Here is an 18,133-nt window from a genome sequence, read left to right as displayed (position 1 = left end):
TGATAACGTGCGTACCTTTGTAAGAACGACAACTGTATCTTTAGTAGTTTATGGGCTTCTGCCTTGTTCTGGAAGGTTTTGCCTCGGAATTTATGGCTGGAGTTGAGACTTTCAGATTTTTTCAAATGTTTGAATATTTGGAATTCGTAATGAAAATGTTGGAATTGTCATATTTTTGTAACGAAGAGTAAATCAATGAAGTCATGACTTAAACTACCCCTAATTTTACCTAATTTACATAATATCTTAATGAACTTTTCTTGTAAATTAAACCGGAAGCTCAGTACCTTTAGTATTAGAGCTCCACTCATGTGTCACTTATTACAATAATTCATGGGGTCTTCAAAAATTCATATCTTTCAAACGAATCATAATTCAGCGAACTGATGACTTAAACTACCCCTAATTTTGCCTATATTATATAATATCTTAATAAACTTTCCTTGTAAATTCACTCGCAAGCTCAGTACCTTTGATATCAAAGCTCCACTCATGTGTCACTTATTACGATAATTCATGGCGTGTTAAATAATTCATATCTTTCAAACGAATTATAATTCAGCGAAGTGATGACTTAAACTACCCCTAATTTTACCTAATTTACATAATATCTAAATCAACTTTCCTTGTAAATTAACCCACAAGCTCAGTACCTTTGATATCAGATCTACACTCATGTGTCACTTATTACAATAACTCATAACGTCTTCAAAAATTCATATCTTTCGAACGAATTATAATTCAGCGAAGTGATGACTTAAACTACCCCTAATTTTACCTAAATTACATAATATCTAAATAAACTTTCCTTGTAAATTCACTCGCAAGCTCAGCACCTTTAATATCAGAGTTACACTCATGTGTCAGTTATTACGATAATTCATGGCGTCTTAAATAATTCATATCTTTCAAACGAATCATAATTCAGCGAAGTGATGACTTAAACTACCCCTAATTTTACCCAAATTACATAATATCTAAGTAAACTTTCCTCGTATATTAACTGTAACATTCGAAAACTGCAGTACTAATGTAATACATCATAAAAACCGTCTTCTCCCTATTTTAAACAAATAGCTCACCAAATCACGTAAGTGACCCAGAATTTTCCGAAGACAAAATTTTGTCGAGGAGGCGTATCTCTAGATAAATTTACAGCCTCAATTCCATGCATTTTCATGGACGTTAACCCCGAACGAGCCATCGATGTCAGTGACAGTAGCGAGGGAAATGTAGGTTAGCAGCCTGGTTAATTTCCTGACGTAGATAGCCGCTGCTGATACGTTGGCCCTGCATTCTGTTTCAGTTATTACGTGAGGAAATTCGAGGTTCAAGCACGCGTGTCATACGCAAAGCTGCCGATCATGGTAACAACACGCTCTCGAGAATTCAGTGACATCGATCCTATCACGGAAATCCAATGAAACCAATTCCTCGACAATCATCCATCTCATTACGCGTCCAAAAAGGTATTTGCAAAGAAGTTTGCAAAAATCAAAGGAGACGAAAAGCTTTTAAAAGTTGATGAAAATTAATGGTGGCTCTTGATATCATGGTGCTTTCGTGAAGAGGGACATGAAGTCGAGTAGGAACTTTCATTTTAGGCATGAGTGCTATCGAGACCCGCTCCAGCACCTTCCAGGAACCCGAATATCCTTGATACGAGCCGGGTAGCAAAGTTTCCCGATATTGCTACCCCCGTGGAAAAAGCGAGCAACTTACAGATCCGATTTAAAGATCCATTTTTGTCTGATACGTTCCATCGAATTCCAACGACTAAATATTTAAAAATTTCTTAAGAAATTCGTCTTAAAAATTCAGTTCAGTTCGTACTAGAATATGAAGAATGTAGGTCCTTGAATAACTTTCTCTATCGAATTAAAGTTGCAAGAACTAAGATTGATTTTAGATCGGTTTCAGAGGAAGTTACTTTGAGATATTAAATTGTATATGTGGCTTCCTGTGGACGTTTTATTTTATTATGTATTTGATTTTGACAGTTGGAGAGTTTAAAAATATAAGTGTGGTTATGGAATGCGTTATTGGAGGCATTGAAGTTTGGTATTCAGGGTCTTGTATTTTTTAAACAAGCTTGAAGTTGGGGAAATGATGACTTAAACTACCCTTAATTTTACGTGGTTTATAAGAGACATAAGTTTTGTAGCTGTATTGTAAGTGGATATTGTGTTCTCGATCACTAGTGTAGTCAAAGTTTGAAGTATACAATTTTTCCCGCCAAAAAGAAAGCAATCGATAATCAACAAAATGATGACTTAAACTAGCCTTAATTTTACCTAATTTACAAGGGATATAAGTTTCATGACTGTATTGCAAGTTGATATTGTGTTTTCGATCATTAGTGTAATCAAAATTTGAATTACACAATTTTTCCCGCCAAAAAGAGAGCAATCGATAATCATTAAAATGATGACTTAAACTAGCCTTAATTTTACCTAATTTACAAGGTGTACAAGTTTCATAAACGTGGCATAAGTTGGTGTCACTATTCTACTCAAAGTTTGAGCTACATAAGTTTTCCCGCCAAAAATGAAAACAGTCAATAATAATTAATAATCAATAAAATGATGATTTAAACTACTCTTAATTTTGCTAGAACTACATAACTTTATAATTCAACTTTGTCTATATTAATTAAATTTCTTACCAACTCTAAAAATAAAAACCTTGTCTATCGAAATCACTCCTTAAACATAAATGAAAACAATAATCTTCAAAAACGCATATCTTTAAAAAAAATCCAAAACCACCAAAATGATGACTTAAACTCCCCCTAATTTCCGCCAATCCACAAAATCCATAAGTTTCACAATCATCCACAAATTAGAACCGACTTTTCCAAACACATTATTCGAAAAGAAGCAGCAAAATTACCTTGAAAACCCCGTGCAAGGAATTTCCACTCCCTTTGACGCACGATCAGTTCCGAAAGGGAAAGATCGTAATGGTATTTAATGAGTTCGTAATTAAAGTTGGAATGTTTGCTGCAAATTACTGGAATATTCATGCACCGGTGATGTTCTGAGTACGGCATGGAAATTTCCTGGCTAGTCGATTACCGAAGTGATTCCCGATGGCCACCGACTCCCATTGGACGGACACGCTCGAACTTAGTAGCGCTAATTAGCATAACAATTAGTCAATTAATTAAACCGGTGTACAGCGATTGTCAGTGCAATTGATTAGCACTTACGACTTGGTCTGCACGATCCTGTACGTCCGATACATTCCTCTGTTTATGCTACTGGAATTTCGATTTACAAGATCATTTTGTTCTCCACAAATTAAATTTGTTATCACCTTTCATCTATACTTTTCTACTCTCAAATTTTTATCTACTTTTACGTAATTTTGCTTAGTTACTTTATATACAAAATTTAAGTATGCACATAGAATTGTATACAAGATTCAGTTATGTAGTTTGGATAAGTTAGAGGCTGACTTATCCTTAAGAGATCAATAAGGTTCTAATAAACAAGGTTATAATTATGAGCATAAGCAAGCGTATGAAAGGAGCATGAAACGCAGGAACAGTGTCTAATCATCAGAAACAGAAACCCATTCGACCCAGCAACCCCAAAACGTTCAAATCGCAGCGCAAATCAGGCTCACATCCTACATTAACTCTATAATTATCAAAGACCCGATTGCAAACCAATTATACGAAGCCTGAAGACTATGCCAGCCGCGACTGCGTCTCGTATTTCGTGAACAGAGTTCGCACAATTAGTCTATTTAGCCGGTTAACTAGCTTGCTGAGGCGGTAATTTCGGCAGTTCCCATTTCGTTTTTCTATTTCGTCAGCTTGTCAGCTCCACGAGCTAAAACCTCCATAGCTGTAGCCTCGAATTTATCTTATTCCATTTCCTTTGGAGACCTAACCCGTTTAGCACAAAGCACTGACGTTTCACGACAGACGCACAAACGTCCGCCATTCTTGTTGCTTGCCCAGGGTAATCCTCGGACAATAAACGTCCGAGAACGTCGATTTCACTCGGAGACCTCAAACTTAATGGCGATACTTTGCTGAGCTCGACTTTTGGATCATAAGCAGCTTTTGGCGCAATTTACGGGATCCTTGGATTTCTGTGGGGTTACCTGATTTCTGGTCTTCAGAAGAAATGTTGTATTATTTTATAATATTTGAAATTGTATTTTTAATTGAGTTATTCGAAGTTTTGGATTTGTTTGAATTATTCAAAGAATTCAGATTATTCGAATTATTCAAAGAATTCAGATTGTTTGAATTATTCAAAGTTTTGAATTTGTTTGAATTATTCAAAGAATTCAAATTATTCGAATTATTAAAAGTATTGAATTTATTTGAATTATTCAAAGAATTCAAATTATTTGAATAATTCAAGGTACTGAAATTATTCAAATTATACAAAGAATCGAAATTAATCAAATTATACAAAGAATAGAAATTATTCAAATCATTCAAAGTGTATAAATTATTCGAATTATTCAAGGAATTGAAATTATTCAAATTATTCAAAGAATTGAAATTAATCAAATTATTCAAAGTATTGAACTCATTCGAATTATTCAAGGTGCTGAAATTATTCAAATTATTCAAAGAATTGAAATCAATCAAATTATTCAAAGAATAGAAATTATTCAAATCATTCAAAGTATATAAATTATTCGAGTTATTCAAAGAATAGAAATTATTCAATTCATTCAATGTATATAAATTATTCGAGTTATTCAAAGAATAGAAATTATTCAATTCATTCAATGTATATAAATTATTCGAATTATTCAAAGAATAGAAATTATTCAATTCATTCAATGTATATAAATTATTCAAATCATTCAAAGTATTGAACTCATTCGAACTATTCAAAGTATTGAACTCATTCGAATTATTCAAAGTATTGAACTCATTTGAATTATTCAACGAATTCAAATCATTTGAATTATTCAACGAATTCAAATCACTTGAATCATTCAACGAATTCAAATCATTTGAATTATTCAACGAATTCAAATTTTTTGAATTATTCAAAGTACTGAATTTATCCGAATTATTCAAAGAATTATTCCAATTATTCAAACTTATTAGTTTGTGTCCATAAGCAGCTGTACAGGTAATTTTCACGATAACAGTCGAAAGATGACAGTCGATAATTAAGAGCCATAAGAATAGGTTCGATAAAGGAAGTTTGTAGCATCTTTTGTAACAATGGCCGAACGTTTACTGTTTGCCCTTAAACTAGCTAGTTCTCGGAGGAGTTTCGTTCAAACAGTACCTGCTCAGAGAGGATCGTAACTTCTCTTTGTAAGAGGTCTGGGTTAGGTCTTATTAGGTCATCCTCACCCCATTAAACAATACACGCGTAACTTCAAAAGCTGTACTCTTGCCAGTCAAGTTGCAGTCGGTGTTTAGCTTGTAAACTTCGCCGTATAACCGTGCCGTATCAAGAAATTGCAGATTCGTGTAGTAAAGCAGAATTCCAGCGATATCAACAGCAAACTGCAGTTAATCTTTCTGGTATATACAGTTATACACTGTCTTAGCGTTCGCCTATTTCACGACGACACAGTAGCAGGGTAATTAGCTCTTTGTGGCTGTATACACTTTCCTGCTAGACAGAATTATTTTCTGTCAAAGGTGACTAATTATACATTCATGATAGAGATGTCAGTTAACGATTTCAACGACGACGTCTTAATTGACCGTGAACGACGTACTTGTGTTCAAATTCCATTCGCGATCAAATTTTAATGGTAACATTCGGATTATGGTCATATATTTGGATTGTTTGCATTCTGTTTGTATTTGAAATTGAATTTTCAAGTCAGTTATTCAAAATTCTACATTTGGTTGAATTATTCAAAGTATTCGAATTATTCGAATTATTCAAAGAATTCAAATTATTCGAATTATTCAAAGAATTCGAAATATTCGAATTATTCAAAGAATTCAAATTATTCGAATTATTCAAAGAATTTAAATTATTTGAATTATTCAAAGTAATGAACTTATTTGAATTACTCAAGGTACTGAAATTATTCGAATTATTCAAAGTATTGAATTTATTTGAATTCCTCAAAGTATTAAATTATTCGAATTATTCAAAGTATTGAATTTATTGAAGGTATTTAAAGTATTGCATTTATTCGAATTATTCAAGGTACTTAAATTATTCAAATCATTCAAAGTATACAAATTATTCAAATTATTCAATGTATTTAAATGATCCAAACTATTCAAAGTATTTAAATGATTCAAACTATTCAAAGTATTCAAATGATCCAAACTATTCAAAGTATTTAAATGATCCAAACTATTCAAAGTATTTAAATGATTCAAAGTATTCAAATGATCCAAACTATTCAAAGTATTTAAACGATTCAAACTATTCAAAGTATTTAAATGATCCAAACTATTCAAAGTATTTAAACGATTCAAACTATTCAAAGTATTTGAACGATTCAAAATATTCAAATAATTCAAACTATTCAAAATATTCAAATAATTCAAACTATTCAAACTATTCAAAATATTCAAATAATTCAAACTATTCAAAGTACTGAATTTATTCGAGTCATTCAACTAATTCAAAAACAATTTATCCAACTTCCTCCAACAAAACTAGTTTTATTTTCACAGAGGATTACCATAAATACCCAAGATGCTATAAAGATCCTATAAAATTTCGAATTCAGCAGTCAATCCGTTATTCAACGAGTTTAATTCCTTGCTCAACGAGCCTTCGAATTGGCTACGTTCAGATTTCGTGTTCGCGAGCGAAGGAACTCGCGTGTTCGCGATTTAATCGTAAATTACACAGTTAGGCCAGTACAAAGGTAGTACTGGTTCTTTCTTAGGAAAAACTGTTCATTTGTCTTCTTCTGTGTACAACGGAACTGGAACCCGTTATTATGTCATCCAAGGGATTGCGGCAAAGATTTTTAACGATCGCTTTGTAACAAACTTGGCTACCTTACTCGGCCGGTTGAAATTTCAATCCGGTGGTCAGATTTTCATTGAATTGTTACTTACGTTAATTTGCTTTACGTAAGGGTCCTATAGATCAGCTTGTGTCGGGCTTACCTGCGACAGAAAATGGGAATGAAATTAGTGTGAGTGTACGGTGGTGTTGATTAAGATCTTGAATTTAAATTAACGACTGCTAGAAATGTATGGTACTTTACACTATATGGTAATTTACTGGTAAGTTTTCTTAGTGGAATTTGAGAAATTGGGTAATTGGGAAGATTGGGTATTTTTTATTTTTGATGGACAGTATTTTGTTAGTTTACTATTTTGATAATTTCATTTTTTGACAGATTGATAGACTAATACATTGATAAATTGGTATGTTGGTAGATTGGTAGATTGGTGGATTAGTGGATTAGAAGATTGGTGGATTGGTAGATTGGTGGATTGGTGGATTGGTGGATTGGTGGATTGGTGGATTGGTGAATTGGTGGATTGGTGAATTGGTGGATCGGTGAATTGGTGGATTGGTGAATTGGTAGATTGATAGATTGGTGGATTGGTGAATTGACAGATGAGTCAATTGGTGAATTGGTGGATTGGTGGATTGGTGCATTGGTGGATTTGTAGATTGGTGGATTTGCAGATTGGTGGATTGGTGGAGTGGTGGATTTGTAGATTGGTGGATTGGTGGATTGGTGCATTGGTGGATTTGTAGATTGGTGGATTGGTGGATTGGTGCATTGGTGGATTTGTAGATTGGTGGATTGGTGGAGTGGTGGATTTGTAGATTGGTGGATTGGTGGAGTGGTGGATTTGTAGATTGGTGGATTGGTGGATTGGTTGATTGGTTGATTGATGGATTGGTGGATTGGCAGAGTGACAAAGTGGTAGATTGGTAGATTGATAACATGGGTACATTTATAGATTGGTAGATTGATACATTGATAGGTTGATACACTGGTACATTGGTACATTGATAGATTAATACATTGGTACATTAGTGCATTGATAGATTAATACATTGGTACATTAGTGCATTGATACATTAGTGCATTGGTACAATGGTATATTAGTGCATTGGTACATTGGTACATTAGTATATTGGTACATTAGTGCATTAGTACATTGGTACATTAACAGACTAGCAGATTGATAATTTATACCTTGGTACTTTGATAACTTGATATGTTGCTATTTTGCTGTTTTACTTTTCTGTTCTTTTAATGTCTTGCTATTTTGTTGTTCAGCTATCTTACTATGTTACTATCTTGCCAGTGTGCTATATTGTTTGTTCGCTATTTTACCAGTTTATCGTGCAACTACCTTGCTATATTGCCGCTTTGCTACATTATTATATTATTAGTCCACTATTCATTACTGTGTTGTTCTGTTGTCTAACTATTTTAGTGCCTTGTTATTTTGCTATTTTACTATGTTACTGATCAGGTATCTCGCTATCTTGTTATTCTACTATTTGACCATTTTTCTATATCACTATTTGATAGTTCTTTTTAATACTTCACAAATATATCCTCTATACTATCTCATTACTTCCTCACTTAATCACTCCAGCATTTCGTCACGTTTCATCTACTTCGTAATTCCACGCCACGACTATTTATTACAACTATACTTCATAATCAACGAAACCAGGAAACGTTTCAATTAACAAACTAATTAATCACAGATGACAGTGAAGCGAAATCGTGTGATAAATCTCGTTGCAGAAAGTTGAACAGCCCCATACATCGTACACTGTAATAAAGTCGTTATAATAGCAGCAATAATTCGCGGGTGAATTAAATGTCCTCTCCCGCCATCGAGGGGAAACCTCATTTTATCGAATCCGTCGACCTCTTTTTCTAACCGCCGCCTTTTTCAACCGGGGCCACAGAGAACCTCTGACTGCTACACACGGCTTCCTGCTTTTTCTTATTGCATTCTTTTCTTATTACCTTCCCACCCTTTTCGCATAAAATCTACTCTCCTCGAATTTTCATGACGCTGCATGCAACTCCCGAGGGATTGAGATTGTTACGCGAAGCAATGGCGTTCCGATAAGCCGTGCGAGCTACGATGACGTCTCGAATTTGCCGTGTCGTTTATCCGCGAATGCTTACAAGCAACTTTTTCGCACCTCCGGGAAACGTAATAATACAACACCAAATTACAGCTAACGTAATAAACACCTACTTCTCGTTAGTCTTTCATTTTGTGTCAGAATATTGCTTTTTAACTCTTGAAGAATTTGTTCAAGTAGAGGAAGATAGTTTGTATACATCAGTAGTTTTGTGGAAATTAATTTTGAAGTGGGAAAATCTAAGCTGAGGAGGTTATGGATGCCGCCATTTTGTTTTGAGGTACACAAGATGGCGGATGCGAGTGCAAGGAGGCACAAGATGGCGGATGATGCGAGTGAAAGGAGGTACAAGATGGCGGAAGAAGGTACAAGATGGCGGAAGGAGGTACAAGATGGCGGAAGGAGGTATAAGATGGCGGAAGGAGGTATAAGATGGCGTCAGGAGATACAAGATGGCGGAAGATGCGAGTGAAAGGAGGTACAAGATGGCGCAAGGATGTACAAGATGGCGGAAGGAGGTACAGGATGGCGGAAGGATGTACAAGATGGCGGAAGAAGGTACAAGATGGCGGAAGGAGGTACAAGATGGCGGAAGGAGGTATAAGATGGCGTCAGGAGATACAAGATGGCAGAAGATGCGAGTGAAAGGAGGTACAAGATGGCGCAAGGAGGTACAAGATGACGGAAGATGCGAGTGAAAGGAGGTACAAGATGGCGCAAGGATGTACAAGATGGCGGAAGGAGGTACAAGATGGCGGAAGGATGTACAAGATGGCGGAAGAAGGTACAAGATGGCGGAAGGAGGTACAAGATGGCGGAAGGAGTTATAAGATGGCGTCAGGAGATACAAGATGACGGAAGATGCGAGTGAAAGGAGGTACAAGATGGCGTCAGGAGATACAAGATGGCGGAAGATGCGAGTGAAAGGAGGTACAAAATGGCGCAAGGATGTACAAGATGGCGAAAGATGCCAGTATTCCTACCTAGATATAATTCATACAAACAACTTAACAAATTTTTTAAAAACTGTTTCACAATTTGTTTTCATATATTTAATACAACCCTCCAAGTCCAATGTCACAGTCATAAAAAAGTGTCCTTCCCCTTATATAACCACAGGTTCAAGGGCTAAAATTGACCCAACCAAAGGGTCAGGTTAAACATCAACATCCCCCTAGGCACCGTGACTCGTATTTCGGCCCTCGGAACCGCCCCGTAGTCGCTGCGGGCAACAAATCAGCCCCCGTCGTATCAGTTTCGCGAGTTCGCGAACGCGTCGCACTCCTTTGTTCGTCCGTTCGACTTCCTACGGTAGAACGCGACCCGTTGTCATTTCTACGATTCAATCTCGACGGTGCGCTCTCTCTTTGTCCCAGGTTGGCCAGCTTGTAAATCATGCGGGACGCGAGTGCCATTTCGGATTCCCGGCGTGGCCCTTTGTCGTATAATTCACACTCGGTCACGTATTACACCGGCCGTTACAACGTGCATTACTCTAATGTCAAACAACGCCAACAACGGCTAGTCGCTTAATCATCGCGATTGCCCACGCAGCAGATTTTTGATAACTTGTGGGTTTAGGCTAATGTGGTCGGATGTGGTGCATGTGTGGTTTAAGTGTGGACACTTGGGTGGTGGTTTAGTGGAGGGGGTTGAAGGATGGCATGGATGTGGACATCTGGGGGTTTAAGCAGTTGATGAAACTGTAGGAGCTGTGGGAGCGGAAGGTAGGTAGGAAGATAAGAATATGAGGATCTGAGGATGTAACCACATTGTGCTTAGAAATTTAGTATTATCTCGGAAATGGTTGATTCTAAGAAATAAAGTTATAGAACCTTTTTTGTAGACAATTTCCTGTACTATAAATTTGGTGATAAGCATTTTTGTCGTAGAACTGAAATTTCACATCCAATGAGAGATCAAACATTGAGTTTGTCTGTTTGACAATTATGAAGTATGCCGCTCAGATATTTAATATTATCTCGGAAATGGTTGGTTCTACGAAATAAAGTTATAGAACCTTTCTTATAGAGAATTTCCTGTACTACAAACTTGTTAATAAGCATTTTTGTCGTAGAACTGAAATTTCACATTAAAAAAGAGGTCAAACATTAAGTTTGCCTTTTCGACAATTGTGAAGTCTTGCTCTCAGAAATTTAATATGTATTATCTCACAAATGGTTGGTTCTACGAAATAAAGTTATAGAACCTTTCTTATAGACAATTTCCTGTACTACAAACTTGTTAATAAGCATTTTTGTCGTAGAACTGAAAATTCATATCAAAAAAGAGATAAATAGTCAAGTTTGACCGTACCACAATTCTGAAGACTTTTACTTACACACCAATATCAAAAACGAATCTTCAGATATCAAATTCAAGTGTCCAAAGCCCATCGACAAAAATCCACAAGTACCCAGCAAATTTTTAAGACAGATCGCATCAGTAGAAAACGATTCGCGAAGCTGGTTGGCCAAGATTCCATAAGCGATAGCACGAAGTCGGACAATAAGTATGTACGACAGGTGTCTTCTAGGTGTGAAACGTGATCCAGGCCAGCTAGACGTACGTGTCAATTGGAATCGATATCTCGAAGGTAACGCGTTCTTGGCTCATCGAACGACAGCTTGTACCGGAAGATTGAACGAGCACTTCGGGCTTTTATTGTCCGCGGAACAGGGAAGTTCCAGCAACTCGAGGATCGGTCGAGAAGTTTGAAAAACCCGTCGTGTGTCCTGATAATATAATAGAACTACGGTAGTGAGGGGGACAGAAAAGAAGAAGGGGCTGAGAGTTGGAATAACCGCGATCGAAATCTTGTAGCTGGGTCAGAACAACCTTCTTCCATTCGAGATATTAATCTTTTGCTCTGGTGAACTTGAGAAATTCGGAGTTTGTGGATGAACTCTGTCGTTCTTGGATTCATGAATAGTTAAGGTTAAGTTTTATAGTGATGGGAATTTTTTCACTGGTGATTTAGGTATGCATTTGTTAGATACAGTTTTAGGGTACATCACTTTTCTTTGACCACATGTCCCAAATCCCTGTTTTCCACATATATCGTTTAGACAAATCCACATATGACCAAATCCACGTATGAACAGATCTACGTATGACCAAATCCAAATATGATTAGGTCCACATATGACCAAATCCACTTCTTACCAAATCCACATATAACCAAATCTATCGATGACCAAATCCACATATGACCAAATCCATCGATGACCAAATCCACATATGACTAGGTCCACATATGACTAAATCCACATCTTACCAAATCCACATATAACCAAATCCACATATGACCAAATCCACGTATAACCAAATCCACATATGACCAAATCCACGTATGACCAAACCCACATATGAGTAGGTCCACATATGCCCAAATCCACATATGACCAAATCCACGTATGACCAAACCCACATAAGACCAAATCTACATATGACTAGGTCCACATATGACCAAATCCACACCTCACCAAATCCACATATGTCCAAATCCACATATGACCAAATCCACGTATGACCAAACCCACATAAGACCAAATCCACATATGACTAGGTCCACATATGACCAAATCCACATGTCACCAAATCCACACCCCACCAAATCCACATATGACCAAATCCACATATGTCCAAATCCACATATGACCAAATCCACGTATGACCAAACCCACATATGACAAAATCCACATATGACTAGGTCCACATATGACCAAATCCACATGTCACCAAATCCACATATGATCAAGTCCACATATGACCATCATCCTTCCCACTTTCCTCAAACTCCCATATCCGAAGACCTCCATCACACACCTCCACATCCACCTCCCCAAATAAAATCCCCACACCCCTAAATTACATCTCCATAACTCTAAAGCTTGCACCAAGCGACCGAAGAGAATTATCAGTAAAAATTCCGAGGCGACATAATTATCGGCAGACCGTCGACACGCAATCGATAATCGTTAGCGGCGGCTCTATCCGTAGGACCGCGTGCGGCCACGCGTTAGATCAAGCGTTAACGCATTCCCCGCCGCCATTTAGCGCAATTTAGTGCTTCACGGCGATTCGTTCGGTGTGGCACGTTCCCGAACGGCAATCGAACGCGACCGCACGCTTCCGGAATGAATGATCAAAGCGAAACCGACCGACCCGTTTATTTATCCCGCACGGTGTACAATCGCGGTCGTTATTCCCGCGCGGGCCACCAAACCGTTGCCCGATTTTCCAGCTACGACACTGCGCTTTTCCGAAATCGCGGTTGCACGCGGATATAACCGACCTTTTTTTTTTTACCCTCCATATTTTCCCCTTTTGCCGGATTCGCCCGGCACGCCAGTAAATACACCTGCGGGATAGGGGATGGAGTCAAAAAATTCCTATCAGTTTCGGGGATCTATTTTTTACTGGTGAATAATCTGATCGGACGGACGAACCGTGGGCAAAAAGAGTGATCTTGTTATTTGCTCTGGGTCAGATAAAGGTTTGAAAAGGTTTGGATTTTCCTTTGTTAGATTTAGTTTGAAAGGTGTCTAGTTTAGAGTTAGATGTCCTCATGTGGATTAGTGTTACGTTCAGAATATTTATTCCTTAGTGTTCATATTGTTATTAGGGATGTATTTACATATTTGGAAGATGTGGACACTAGTATTGTCAACGTCGGATGCACTTATTTTTAAATTTAACCTAAATAAGTTCATATTTCAGTTAGTCGTCTACCTATGACTTCACCCAGAATTGCTTTAAATTGCTTTTGCCTGAATGTTCTTGTGGAGACAAAGGATGGTCACAATATTCAATCTACCTGTGATTGGTCATCAAATGATGCTCATGTTGGTAATCTACCTATGAGTGGTCATCATAAGTGATTGGTGATCATAGATGATGATCATAGGTAGACCATCCATCCACCAAGTGACTATCCATCCTTTGTCTACATATTCTAACAAAAGCAGTGAGATATTATAATACCGAAACCTATTTCTCGCGTTAGAAATATCAATTACTAGTTCCTGAAGCTGGGTTGCTGAATAACTCTTTGCTCCAGGATAACTCCACACGCTAATTCCCATAATTTGTGACATAAATCGTGGGTAGAGAAAATTGCGTCAAAGAAGATGGAAATTATGGGAACTTTCAAAGAGAATGCATCGTCGATGAAACAAAATTAGCTGACGGGCTTACAGAGTTATTAACCGGTAGCATTGCAACTTTGTAACTTACAAGCGCAACGTTCGTTACGCACATTCGCTCACCTTGCGGGCGAAATTGTTCGTCTAATAAGCGCCTATGGGATGCAGTCGAGCAAGCCCGAGCAAATTATAAAGCACAAAATTGACCCGACTGTGCGGCGTAACTACCAGTTCAACTGAACGCAACGTCTCGATGTTCAGAGCAAACCACAGGGTGCAGCGTTTCGAAGAAGTAGAAAGGGACAGTTGAACGGCGAAATAAGCGGTAGAAATGCGTGATCGAGGTCGTAACGCTCGCCCTTCGACATTAAAGGGGAGGGAAAATGCGAGCGGAAAAAAGGACAAAAATCGAGGACCGTTATCAATGGCGATTCAGGCTCTAAGCGACCCTCTGGCATTAATTATGCGGCTAATTAACATTCGAGCACGGATATCATTTCACGGCGACTCCCCTTTCGCCATCAATCTAAACGCGTCAACCGACCGACACGATGTCGCGACTCCTGTCTGATACGTGCTACACCACGTACTACTACGGACCCTCAAGAACCGTGGCCACCTTTTTGTGGATTTACATGATTTATTGTTCATAAAGTTGACTCACATATTGTTTATCAAAGTTTCGTGTGGATTGGTACACCGTGTAAGCTTTTGTGAAATCAATTTGCCTATCTGGTGCGATTAAGCCGCCGCCACGAGGGGAATTTTAACGCACTTCAGCTTATCTGATTCTTATACACTGTTGGTTTACTAAAGCTTCATGTGGACTTCAATATATTGCTACACAGTGTGTTTTGTACTATCAAGCTTCTGAAATCAATTTGTCTATGTGGTATAATATTTTGGAGAACAATTAAGCCGCTGCCACGAGGGGAATTTTAACGCACTTCAGCTTATCTGACTCTTGTTGCACTGTTGGTTCACCAGAGCTTCATGTGGACTTCAATATATTGCTGCACAGTGTGTTTTGTACTATCAAGCTTTTGTGAAATCAATTTGCCTATGGTACGATATTTCGTGAGCGATTAAGCCGCCGCCACGAGGGGAATTTTAACGAAGCTCAACTTATTTGACTTTAGCTACAGTGTTGGTTTATCAAAGCTTCATGTGGTCTTCAATATATTGGTACACAGTGTGTTTTGTACTATCAAGTTTCTAAAATCAATTTGCTAATGTAGTATAATATTTTTATGTGTGATTAAGCCGCTGCCACGAGGGGAATTTTAACGCATTTCAGCTTATCTGACTCTTGTACACTGTTGGTCTACCAAAGCTTCATGTGGACTTCAATATATTGGTACATACTATGTTTTGTACAATCAAGCTTGTGAAATCAATTTGCTAGTGCAGTATGATACTCTTGTGTGTGATTAAGCCGCTGCCACGAGGGTCATTTTTTGGCCAGACCTAAGTTTATCCACATATGTTCGTTAATCAATCTTGTAGCTAAGAAGAGGTTCATTTAAAAACAATGTCCTTAAAGGCATTATATCCTAGGTACCTCAGTACACTTGGTTTTTGGAGATGTTCATAATTAATTGTACATAAAACAAAATTGACTTTCAACATACAAAATTTATGAAAGTTTCTAAAGTTTCATTCATGAGAACTTCAACATACCCATGTTTTATTTTATCAAACATTAGAAATTGATCTCCGTATATACGTCATCGTCATAAAGCCGCTGCCACGAGGGAAATTTCTTGCACAAGCCTAAACTTCCTCGGGTTTCTTGAGAAATCCCGAAGCTAAGCAGAGTTTAATTTAGAAACAGCGTCCTAGAAAGGGTTAATGAACTCTGTTGGGATCGAATTTCTACCAGATAATCTTACCACGTGACCCACCAGTACAGGCCACCGCAGATTACTAGACGTTCGACAATATGCCATGAGAGGTGTGCTTTAAGCCGCAGAGATGGCCTCATGAATATTCACCTGGTCACGTACGTTAGTTGGCCAGGCGTTACCGCGAAACGTGCCGCTGCGATGAGACTATGACGGATCATCGGAGGATTCGAAACTTGGGTGATCTAATGATGGGTTGCGGAAAGAATCCATAAATTTGTGATTTGGGAAGTTTTGTGCTTAGAAATTTAGTGTTATCTCGGAAATGGTTGGTTCTACGGAATAAAGTTATAGAACCTTTCTTGTAGAGAATTTCCTGTACTACAAATTTAGTGATATGCATTTTTTTCGTAGAACTGAAATTTCACATCCAATTAGAGATCAAACATTGAGTTTGTCTGTTTGACAATTATGAAGTATGCCGCTCAGATATTTAATATTATCTCGGAAATGGTTGGTTCTACGAAATAAACGTATAGAACATTTCTTGTAGAGAATTTCCTGTACTACAAATTTGGTGATATGCATTTTTGACGTAGAACTGAAATTTCTTATCAAATAAGAGATGAATGGTTAAGCTCGTCCCTTTGAAGATTGTGGAGTTTTGTGCTCAGAAATTTAGTATTATCTCGGAAATGGTTGGCTCTATGAAATAAAGATACATGACCTTTTTTACAGAAAATTTCCTAAGCTACAAGTTTTATAATACCTATTTTTGTCGTATGACTACTAGTTAGCGAGATATTCGAGGGACACCGTTTTTACCTTTAACACTATAAAACTTTGAACAGCTTCCACACGATAACTTTTCGCACACTATTTAAAATTACAAACTAAAGGTCCCGGCAAAATTTAATATTCCAAGAATTATTTAACAGATTGGTTTCCAACTAATTTCCCTGGACAAATGGTATTAATCAAAACTTCGTTTGATCATACGAAAACTGAAGTTTTAATTTAAACGCGGCATAGACACTCATTAATTGAAGACGCTTAAGTCGATCTCGAAAAGGATTTTAATCCTCTGACAAGGGTATTCGCGTTGAAACCGCAGTTAATGAGACAAAGTAAACTAATACCTTTCCTTTTAATTTCCCCAGGGGTATAAAAACTTCTTAAAAGAGAAAACAATGTTCCCATCAGAACATGCCCCAGAAAAATAAATTGCGATATAACCATGTACTTATGTAAACCGCCAGCGCTCGCTAGTCTCATGTCCGCAAGAAAAATAAAAATTCCAATTAGAATACAAAAGACGTGTTAACGAATTCAAGTCGAACCACAAACGCATGCATAAGTAATCTCACGGGCAGGGATTTGAAAGAAAAAACGCGTAATTATCGAGAGAAAGGCGTTAATGAATTCAGAGTGCGATTTGTCCAGGCAGTTCGTTAATGGAGTCCAGCTGACTGCATGTAAAACGATTAAAACCCTCTAAATGTCCTCGGGCGCATGCATGTACGTAATTTTACAGAGCTGATAACTACTCAAGGCCCCCATAAATAACCACGTTACGGCGGGAACAGTGGATTTATGAAACTGGGATTTTCCTCTAGTGATTACGGTTTGTGTACTCGAACACTGGTGCAAATATTGCCGGGGTATTTCGATAAGTATCGATTTTGGTGATTAAGGGACTGGTCTTGGAGGGGTTTAGATTCTCAAGTGTGGTGCATTCAAATTTTTATATTGTCTAATACAGAGGAATTATGATTTTTGAAGTGTGAGTTGAAATTTTGAAATTTGTTCATGATCATTCCACTTAAATCCATCACTATCAGACGTCACCATCTGCGATTTTGCTCTAATCAAAATATGTTGTGGTCCACGTGAAATTAAGGGGGGTTTAAGTCATCATTTTGCCGGTTTCGAATTTGTTAACAAATAACAAGCCTTCAAAGTTTGCAATTTTTGTCCACTCTTGCGAAAATAGGCTTCACTTATGAATTTTTTTCTCAGAAACCACTGAACCGATTTAGCTAAATTCTTTTTTGTCTTATTCGGGAAGAATTGGGCTATTTTGAAATATTTT

At 37.4% G+C, this 18,133-nt stretch overlaps 1 protein-coding gene across 2 annotated transcripts in view; it reads right to left on the bottom strand.

Annotated features, from left to right (window-relative positions):
* The window catches only part of Con (leucine rich repeat protein connectin), a 418,506-nt gene that overhangs the window by 265,604 nt on the left and 134,769 nt on the right, over positions 1-18,133 (bottom strand). The window contains exon 3 of one of the 2 annotated variants that reach the window (XM_076539501.1): positions 7,031-7,081. The exons of the other annotated variant lie outside the window; for it this stretch is intronic. The gene's annotated coding sequence lies outside the window, so the exon portion shown is untranslated. The remainder of the gene's footprint in view (positions 1-7,030; positions 7,082-18,133) is intronic. 2 annotated transcript variants of the gene reach the window in all.

This window comes from Megachile rotundata, chromosome 14 (genome assembly GCF_050947335.1).
Source record: "Megachile rotundata isolate GNS110a chromosome 14, iyMegRotu1, whole genome shotgun sequence".
Taxonomy (NCBI): domain Eukaryota; kingdom Metazoa; phylum Arthropoda; class Insecta; order Hymenoptera; family Megachilidae; genus Megachile; species Megachile rotundata.
Note: the sequence above shows the minus strand (reverse complement) of the source record. Positions and strands in the feature narration are given on the sequence as shown.